This window comes from Coregonus clupeaformis, chromosome 14, assembly GCF_020615455.1.
Source record: "Coregonus clupeaformis isolate EN_2021a chromosome 14, ASM2061545v1, whole genome shotgun sequence".
NCBI lineage: Eukaryota > Metazoa > Chordata > Actinopteri > Salmoniformes > Salmonidae > Coregonus > Coregonus clupeaformis.
Window position 1 is genome coordinate 5,415,104 of NC_059205.1, and position 11,193 is coordinate 5,426,296.

Below are 11,193 nucleotides of genomic sequence, written 5' to 3' on the forward strand. Positions count from 1 at the left end.
TAGAAAGACTGGGACACAGAGTGTATAAGAGTGGTGTGATGGGGTAGGTCCTCATCAAGGACCTCTGAGCACAAAAGGCGATCTGGAGCGTAGTGGCCCTCTTGAAGAGTGGTGTGATGGGTCAGATCTGAAGTGAAGAGATTTTTAAAGAAAACATTCATTAAGAAACTTTGTGGACTCAGCTGGCTATAAGTATTTCCATGGTACTAGTTGAAGACATTTGTGGCAGTTATAGCTTAGAGATGTCTTTAAAAAAAGAGCAACTTGCTCATATACATACGTTGCGTCCTCCTCCACCACGGCGATCAGGGGCATATTTTAGGACTTTCCAGTGGGCCCGCAACACATCAACCTCCTGAGTTTTCTGGATTTTCGTGACACTTTAAGCATAACAAGAGAAGAAAATAAATGAAGGATTGGCATAATGTGGGCATGGAGGACACGACAGAACAGTAACGCACAGTAAAATATCTTTAACAGTCAGAATCTACTAAAAATGTCTGATTGTCTATGTCAAATGTCTCAACTGCTCACGTTTACTTAGCAACTACAATGGAGCACACCCAAATGGTAACAAAGGCATGTTGTCTCCTCTGTCCCTTCATGTTGAAGTGGGACAGTAATTCATTGGTCATCAATCTGAAACATTTTAAGAGGATATCAAAATTAGACAGTAGTTGGATAATGATAATTTTCTACGCATTTCTAAATTGTAAAGTTTTGCTTAATCCTAATACATGTAATATTCAAAACAACTTTTTATAAACACACCGCTCCATAATCCTGAGGACATTGTCCCGGACAGAGGTTCCCCCATTTGATGACAGCTTGGCAGTCTTAAAAAAAGAAAAGTATGTGTAAAGAGGCAATAAAGAGACAAAAAATATATATTTTTCAAAAGATGTGTCTGTCAAATAATTCCTGCAACAAACATTGTTAGAAATTGATGTAATTGGCAAATCTCTTCCTCTTCTCTGCAACTGCACAAGTGTGAGTTTGACTGACAGGGAGAATGAGCAAGAAAGGAATGGGAGAGTTAAAATATATATATTTTTGCTTTAGAAACGTATATTATTAGAAGCGGTGCTATTTCAACTGGATCTACTTCCACTACACTCATAGAATAAAGGGTTCCAAAAGGGGTCTTTGGCTCTCCCCATAGGAGAACCCTTTTGGGTTCCAGGTAGAACCCTTTTGGGTTCCATGTAGAATCCCTTTGTGACATACAGTGGGGGGAAAAAGTATTTAGTCAGCCACCAATTGTGCAAGTTCTCCCACTTAAAAAGATGAGAGAGGCCTGTAATTTTCATCATAGGTACACGTCAACTATGACAGACAAATTGAGAAAAAAAAATCCAGAAAATCCCATTGTAGGATTTTTAATGAATTTATTTGCAAATTATGGTGGAAAATAAGTATTTGGTCACCTACAAACAAGCAAGATTTCTGGCTCTCACAGACCTGTAACTTCTTCTTTAAGAGGCTCCTCTGTCCTCCACTCGTTACCTGTATTAATGGCACCTGTTTGAACTTGTTATCAGTATAAAAGACACCTGTCCACAACCTCAAACAGTCACACTCCAAACTCCACAATGGCCAAGACCAAAGAGCTGTCAAAGGACACCAAAAACAAAATTGTAGACCTGCACCAGGCTGGGAAGACTGAATCTGCAATAGGTAAGCAGCTTGGTTTGAAGAAATCAACTGTGGGAGCAATTATTAGGAAATGGAAGACATACAAGACCACTGATAATCTCCCTCGATCTGGGGCTCCACGCAAGATCTCACCCCGTGGGGTCAAAATGATCACAAGAACGGTGAGCAAAAATCCCAGAACCACACGGGGGGACCTAGTGAATGACCTGCAGAGAGCTGGGACCAAAGTAACAAAGCCTACCATCAGTAACACACTACGCCGCCAGGGACTCAAATCCTGCAGTGCCAGACGTGTCCCCCTGCTTAAGCCAGTACATGTCCAGGCCCGTCTGAAGTGCATTTGGATGATCCAGAAGAGGATTGGGAGAATGTCATATGGTCAGATGAAACCAAAATATAACTTTTTGGTAAAAACTCAACTCGTCATGTCTGGAGGACAAAGAATGCTGAGTTGCATCCAAAGAACACCATACCTACTGTGAAGCATGGGGTTGGAAACATCATGCTTTGGGGCTGTTTTTCTGCAAAGGGACCAGGACGACTGATCCGTGTAAAGGAAAGAATGAATGGGGCCATGCATCGTGAGATTTTGAGTGAACACCTCCTTCATTCAGCAAGGGCATTGAAGATGAAACGTGGCTGGGTCTTTCAGCATGACAATGATCCCAAACACACCGCCCGGGCAACGAAGGAGTGGCTTCGTAAGAAGCATTTCAAGGTCCTGGAGTGGCCTAGCCAGTCTCCAGATCTCAACCCCATAGAAAATCTTTGGAGGGAGTTGAAAGTCTGTGTTGCCCAGCGACAGCCCCAAAACATCACTGCTCTAGAGGAGATCTGCATGGAGGAATGGGCCAAAATACCAGCAACAGTGTGTGAAAACCTTGTGAAGACTTACAGAAAACGTTTGACCTGTGTCATTGCCAACAAAGGGTATATAACAAAGTATTGAGAAACTTTTGTTATTGACCAAATACTTATTTTCCACCATCATATGCCAATAAATTCATAAAAAATCCTACAATGTGATTTTCTGGATTTTTTTTTCTCATTTTGTCTGTCATAGTTGACGTGTACCTATGATGAAAATTACAGGCCTCTCTCATCTTTTTAAGTGGGAGAACTTGCACAATTGGTGGCTGACTAAATACTTTTTTTCCCCACTGTAAGCTAAACATCTAGCTGGCTAGCTCATCATGTCTCAGTCTAAACTGTACACTCAAAAATACAGAAAGGAGAGGGAATCAAACCCTGAATTCAAAGGCTGGTTGAAGCCGTTTATTGGAGATGATACACGGGCATACTGCCTGTATTGTGAGGCTGATTTCTACGCCAAACTTAGTGATGTAAAAAAACACATGACAACTCAAAAACATACTCAAAAGGCAAAGCCTTATAACAGTTCCACCCAAAACAAGCTGCCATTTATGGTTAAAAATTGACTGCAAAAAAGGCTGAAGCCACCATGGCATTAGCTATCGCTGAACACTGTTCCATGCTGGCATGTGATCACATTGGAGAAGCATGTAGAGCTGCTTTCTCAGACTCCACTGCTGCTACCCACTTCAAAATGCACAGGACAAAGTGCACAGAAATGATTAATGGTGTTCTAGCACCATACTTTCTGAAAAAGTTGGTCGTATATGTGGGTGACCAGCGTTTCAGCCTCCTCGATGAGTCCACGGATGTAAGTGTTTCTAAGTACCTGGGGGTTGTGATAAGGTACTTTAGTGACACCAAGCAAACAATTGTATCAACATTTCTGGGGCTTGTTGAGTTGGAGGGAGGAGATGCCAAATCTATAGCCCGTGCTGTTGTGGCTTTCCTCGAGAAGTGTTGTCTTAAAAAAGAGAAACTCCTGGGGATATGGACTGACAATGCCTCTGTTATGACGGGGATTAACAATGGGGCCCATAAAGTGCTGAAGGAAGAGTATGGCCTCAAAGATCTGGTTCTTATTCGCTGTGTGTGCCACTCTCTGCAGCTTGCTGTTAAGTCATGCTTCCAATGACACCATCCCCCATAATGTGGAGTACTTGGTACGAGAGACTTATAACTGGTTTTCAGTGTCTCCAAAGCGCAAGGAGGCCTACAAGGCCATATATGAGACCAACTGTGGGGAGAAACCTTTACAGATAACCAAGGTGTGTGCCACACGTTGGCTCTCCATTGAATCCGCAGTTTCACGCATTTTGGACCAGTGGAAGGAGCTTAGGCTGCATTTCGCAGTCACCAAGTCCAGTGAACACTGCTACATGGCTGAGGTTTTATACTCCATGTACAGTGATCCTCAAAACATATTGTATCTGACTTTTTTGAAGTCAGTGCTGTGTGAGGTACAGTTGGCCATCATGTCTTTTGAGGGAGATCAAGTAGATCCTCTTAAGCTACTTGACAGCTTGGTTAGCCTGATCAAGTCTGTGAGCAGCAGGGTGCTGAATCCACTGGCAAATGTTGATGTACTCAAAGGGCCAATAGATGGATACATCAGTTCCAAACCATACCTTGGTTACCTTTTTGAGTCAAAGGCAGCTGAGCTCCACCTTGCGCCTGAGGATGAAAACAATGTCCAAAAGCGGTGTGTAGCCTTCACCATCTCCCTCACTAATGGGTTGAGGGTGAGACTGCCGGACAACATCGAAGCATTGCAGTACATGTCAGTTTTCAATGTGGAGAAAACTGGAGAAATATTAAAAAAATAGCCAAGCTCCTTGGCTACTCCCCTGCAGAGATAGACAAGATTGTCCAGCAATGGCGTGCCATCCATCTTAGTAAAAGGAATGAGACTAAAAACACACTGGGCTTCTGGAGTGAGATCTGGAAGTTCAGGGATGCAGCTGATATCAACCAGTTTCAAGAACTTGCCATGGCTGCTGTGTCTGTGTTGTCCTTGCCACACTCGAATGCTGAACTCGAGAGAGTATTCAGCCAGATGAGTGTGGTAAAAAGCAAACTTAGAATCGGATGTCCTTGCAGACCCTTAACTCCATCCTGTACATTCGATATGGACTGAAGCTGTCTGGTGAGGCTTGCTATGAGCACCAGCTGCCTGATAATGTTTTGCAGCTTTTTGGCACATCAGCTGCTTCCTCATTTAAGTCAGCTCCCTCAGTTGCTGAACCTGCCATAGAGAGCCTTGACCAAAATGACGATGACACACACTTTCTGTGAGCCAGCTCAGCCTGTGTGTGTGTGGAGGGGGGTCAAAAAATAAATAAAAAATTACCTGAATTAGGGCCAGACAAGTTACCATCATTTTCTCACATTGCCATTGACAGTTTTTTCTATTGTCTCTTTTTGGTCCATTTAGATGGTTAATGTAGATTGTATACAAAAAAATGTAAAAAAATCTTATGGTTAAAAATGTTAATGTTTTACTGTGACTTGTTGTAGGCTCCTAAGTGGACCATAAGGTTAAAAACCAAACTTAAGAAAAATTAAATAAAAAATAAACAAACAAAAAATTAAATAAAATAAAAAATTAAATAAAAAACTAAGTAACTCCGCCAGAGTGTCTCTTTTGTGTCACTTTTGCCAGTCCCAAGCCCGGATAAAGGAGGAGGGTTGGAATTGTGACATAAAAAAAACAAGAATCGACAGAAGAAAGTTCATTTGTAGTTCTAAACATATTTAGGGTGTTTTTTTACTCACTTTTTGTCTCTCCCACAACGTTATTCCTCTCTCCTACAGCGTCCATCACAATTACATGCACATGGCCAATTATGCAAATTAGGCGATGACGTCATTTAGCGACTTCCATCGACTTTTAGGACAGCCAATAGCTACTTTCCTTACTGAGGAGTTGGCAACACTGACATGGGTTTCTAATACGATTAGGATAAACCCTTTGGCTGCTAGACAACGCATAATGAGTAAGTCTTTATAAAAAATAATTGCCTCCACGTTTCTATGGTGGGATTTTGGCTATAGACTACTTCGAAGCAAGGTAAGCCATGCCTCATAATATGAAAAAAATAAAAAAATAAAAAAATAAAAATATATGAAGTAAAACGTCCAGGTTTCAAACAATTAAGGACCAGGAAAAATAGAGATGCTAATGATAGTCCTAACTGTCTTCTGGTAGATGGAAAGGCTTTCCCCAAAACCTTCTCTATTAAATGGTATCTAGCTACAAAGTAGCCTATGCCTACCTGTCAGAATGATTTCATGATTATTTGCACCAATCCAGTGGCCATTTCTTTTGCAAATTCCATCTCATATGCTACAGAAACACAGCTAATCAAACAATAGTGCTAGGTGCCTGCACACAAATTAAAGGGTAACTACTCTACCCACATGTACATATTACTTCAACTACCTCAACTAGCCGGTGCCCCCGCACATTGACTCTGCACCGGTACCCCCCTGTATATATACAGTGGGGAAAAAAAGTATTTAGTCAGCCACCAATTGTGCAAGTTCTCCCACTTAAAAAGATGAGAGAGGCCTGTAATTTTCATCATAGGTACACGTCAACTATGACAGACAAAATTAGATTTTTTTTCTCCAGAAAATCATATTGTAGGATTTTTTAGGAATTTATTTGCAAATTATGGTGGAAAATAAGTATTTGGTCACTTACAAACAAGCAAGATTTCTGGCTCTCACAGACCTGTAACTTCTTCTTTAAGAGGCTCCTCTGTCCTCCACTCGTTACCTGTATTAATGGCACCTGTTTGAACTTGTTATCAGTATAAAAGACACCTGTCCAGAACCTCAAACAGTCACACTCCAAACTCCACTATGGCCAAGACCAAAGAGCTGTCAAAGGACACCAGAAACAAAATGGTAGACCTGCACCAGGCTGGGAAGATTGAATCTGCAATAGGTAAGCAGCTTGGTTTGAAGAAATCAACTGTGGGAGCAATTATTAGGAAATGGAAGACATACAAGACCACTGATAATCTCCCTCGATCTGGGGCTCCACGCAAGATCTCACCCCGTGGGGTCAAAATGATCACAAGAACGGTGAGCAAAAATCCCAGAACCACACAGGGGGACCTAGTGAATGACCTGCAGAGAGCTGGGACCAAAGTAACAAAGCCTACCATCAGTAACACACTACGCCGCCAGGGACTCAAATCCTGCAGTGCCAGACGTGTCCCCCTGCTTAAGCCAGTACATCTCCAGGCCCTTCTGAAGTTTGCTGTGCATTTGGATGATCCATAAGAGGATTGGGAGAATGTCATATGGTCAGATGAAACCAAAATATAACTTTTTGGTAAAAACTCAACTCGTCGTGTTTGGAGGACAAAGAATGCTGAGTTGCATCCAAAGAACACCATACCTACTGTGAAGCATGGGGGTGGAAACATCATGCTTTGGGGCTGTTTTTCTGCAAAGGGACCAGGACGACTGATCCGTGTAAAGGAAAGAATGAATGGGGCCATGTATCGTGAGATTTTGAGTGAAAACCTCCTTCCATCAGCAAGGGCATTGAAGATGAAACGTGGCTGGGTCTTTCAGCATGACAATGATCCCAAACACACCGCCTGGGCAACGAAGGAGTGGCTTCGTAAGAAGCATTTCAAGGTCCTGGAGTGGCCTAGCCAGTCTCCAGATCTCAACCCCATAGAAAATCTTTGGAGGGAGTTGAAAGTCCGTGTTGCCCAGCGACAGCCCCAAAACATCACTGCTCTAGAGGAGATCTGCATGGAGGAATGGGCCAAAATACCAGCAACAGTGTGTGAAAACCTTGTGAAGACTTACAGAAAACGTTTGACCTGTGTCATTGCCAACAAAGGGTATATAACAAAGTATTGAGAAACTTTTGTTATTGACCAAATACTTATTTTCCACCATAATTTGCAAATAAATTCATAAAAAATCCTACAATGTGATTTTCTGGATATTTTTTTCTCATTTTGTCTGTCATAGTTGACGTGTACCTATGATGAAAATTACAGGCCTCTCTCATCTTTTTAAGTGGGAGAACTTGCACAATTGGTGGCTGACTAATTACTTTTTTTCCCCACTGTAGCCTCCCTACTGTTATTTTATTTTACTTCTGCTCTTTTTTTTCTCAACACTTTTTTTGTTGTTTTATTTTGTACTTTTTTTGTTAAACATAAATGCACTGTTGGTTAAGGGCTGTAAGTAAGCATTTCACTGTAATGTCTGCACCTGTTGTATTCGGCGCATGTGACCAATACAATTTGATTTGATTTGATACTCTCAACAACAACAACAAATCTTAGATTTTTCACAGACCTCAAAAGTGGTCTCCTGATGTGGTTTAAGCATTGTTATGGACTTAGAACATACCATTTTGTTGTTTTTCTATTAACAAACCTGGAAAAATCTGCAACCTGTGAATTTCTGACTAAGTTTATCTGTTTCAATAGTAGGCCTACTAATAGCCTACTGCACAGTACAGCTTGAGTTGGCCTGACTGTGAAAGACCAATATGGGATTTATTATTTTAGGTCATTCAGAGTGTATGTCACTGTTTCTCATGGAAATGTTCACACAGGGTCCCTTTGGATTTTTTTGTGCAAAATTAGAGTATACCCACTTCATCTCTGCCACAGAAAGTCAGGACTGCCGTTTAACGTCCCATCCGAAAGATGGCACCCTACACAAGGCAATGTCCCCAATCACTGCCCTGGGGTATTGGGATATTATTTTTTTTGACCAGAGGAAAGAGTGCCTCCTACACCACTTCCAGCAGCACCTGGTCTCCCATCCAGGGACCGACCAGGACCAACCCTGCTTAGCTTCAGAGGCAAGCCAGCAGTGGGATGCAGGGTGGTATGCTGCTGGCTTGTAATGAGGAATTGATAAAAAATAAACAATCAAAGGGAAAACAATTCACAGAATGAAACAATGAATGCGCAAGAATTGGTGGGAGACAGCTGAGTGCATTCTGGAGAGAGACACGCCATATCTTCGCCACACACCCCTGCCCTTCGTCTTGTTGCAAGATTTTTATTATACTCAAGACACATTATCTTCACACACATTTTAGATGCTTTTCACTGACAGCCACAACTCAATCAGCTAGACATATTGCAACAGGAGCTGCCCAAATTGCAGACTTCCCAAATAGGCATAGGGTGGCTGGAGTCTTTGACAATTTTTAGGGCCTTCCTCTGACACCGCCTGGTATTGAATTCCTGGATGGCAGGAAGCTTGGCCGCAATGATGTACTGGGCCGTACACACTACCCTCTATAGTGCCTTGCGGTCGGAGGCCGAGCAGTTGCCATACCAGGCAGTGATGCAACCAGTCAGGATGCTCTCGATGGTGCGGCTGTAGAACTTTTTGAGGATCTGAGGACCCGTGCCAAATCTTTTCAGTCTCTTGAGGGGTATTAGGCTTTGTCGTGCCCTCTTCACGACTGTCTTGGTGTGTTTGGACCATGATAGTTTGTTGGTGATGTGGACACCAAAGAACTTGAAGCTCTCAACCTGCTCCACTACAGCCCCGTCGATGAGAATGGGAGCGTGCTCTGTCCTCTTTTTCCTGTAGTCCACAATCATCTCCTTAGTCTTGATCACGTTGAGGGAGAGGTTGTTATCCTGGCACCACATGGCCAGGTTTCTGACCTCCTCCCTATAGGCTGTCTCTTCGTTGTTGGTGATCAGGCCTACCACTGTTGTGTCGTCGGCAAACTTAATAATGGTGTTGGAGTCGTGCCTGGCCATGCAGTCATGGGTGAACAGGGAGTACAGGAGGGGACTGAGCATGTACCCCTGAGGGGCCCCCGTGTTGAGAATTAGCGTGGCAGATGTGTTGTTACCTACCCTTACCACCTGGGGGCGGCCCGTCAGGAAGTCCAGGATCCAGTTGCAGAGTCAGGTGTTTAGTCCCAGGGTCCTTAGCTTGTGGTGGTATGCAAATTGAAGTGGGTCTAGGGTTTCTGGGATAATGGTGCTGATGTGAGCCATGACCAGCCTTTCAAAGCACTTCATGGCTACAGACGTGAGTGCTACGGGTCGGTAGTAATTTAGGCAGGTTACCTTAGTGTTCTTGGGCACAGATTCATCACTCTAGAGAATGTGTTTCCACTGCTCCAGAGCCCAATGGCGGAGAGCTTTACACCACTCCAGCTGACGCTTGGCATTGCGCATAGTGATCTTAGGCTTGTGTGCCGATGCCATCCTCCTCTTTCATGTTGCCTGAACGGTCTATCACTGTCAGACATGCATTTTTGTTGTTTGTTTTTTGTTTTTTTAGGTGGTAGATCAGCTTTAATATTGCAGATATATTATATACAGTGAGGGTACAGTGAGGGAAAAAAGTATTTGATCCCCTGCTGATTTTGTACGTTTGCCCACTGACAAAGAAATGATCAGTCTATAATTTTAATTGTAGGTTTATTTGAACAGTGAGAGACAGAATAACAACAAAAAAATCCAGAAAAACTCATGTCAAAAATGTTATAAATTGATTTGCATTTTAATGAGGGAAATAAGTATTTGACCCCCTCTCAATCAGAAAGATTTCTGGCTCCCAGGTGTCTTTTATACAGGTAACGAGGTGAGATTAGGAACACACTCTTAAAGGGAGTGCTCCTAATCTCAGCTTGTTACCTGTATAAAAGACATCTGTCCACAGAAGCAATCAATCAGATTCCAAACTCTCCACCATGGCCAAGACCAAAGAGCTCTCCAAGGATGTCAGGGACAAGACTGTAGACCTACAAGGCTGGAATGGGCTACAAGACCATCGGCAAGCAGCTTGGTGAGAAGGTGACAACAGTTGGTGCGATTATTCGCAAATGGAAGAAACACAAAAGAACTGTCAATCTCCCTCGGCCTGGGGCTCCATGCAAGATCTCACCTCGTGGAGTTGCAATGATCATGAGAACGGTGAGGAATCAGCCCAGAACTACACGGGAGGATCTTGTCAATGATCTCAAGGCAGCTGGGACCATAGTCACCAAGAAAACAATTGGTAACACACTACGCCGTGAACGACTGAAATCCTGCAGCGCCCGCAAGGTCCCCCTGCTCAAGAAAGCACATATACAGTGGGGAGAACAAGTATTTGATACACTGCCGATTTTGCAGGTTCTCCTACTTACAAAGCATGTAGAGGTCTGTAATTTTTATCATAGGTACACTTCAACTGTGAGAGACGGAATCTAAAACAAAAATCCAGAAAATCACATTGTATGATTTTTAAGTAATTAATTTGCATTTTATTGCATGACATAAGTATTTGATACATCAGAAAAGCAGAACTTAATATTTGGTACAGAAACCTTTGTTTGCAATTACAGAGATCATACGTTTCCTGTAGGTCTTGACCAGGTTTGCACACACTGCAGCAGGGATTTTGCCCCACTCCTCCATACAGACCTTCTCCAGATCCTTCAGGTTTCGGGGCTGTCGCCGGGCAATACGGACTTTCAGCTCCCTCCAAAGATTTTCTATTGGGTTCAGGTCTGGAGACTGGCTAGGCCACTCCAGGACCTTGAGATGCTTCCACTCCTTAGTTGCCCTGGCAGTGTGTTTTCGGGTCGTTGTAATGCTGGAAGACCCAGCCACGACCCATCTTCAATGCTCTTACTGAGGGAAGGAGGTTGTTGGCCAA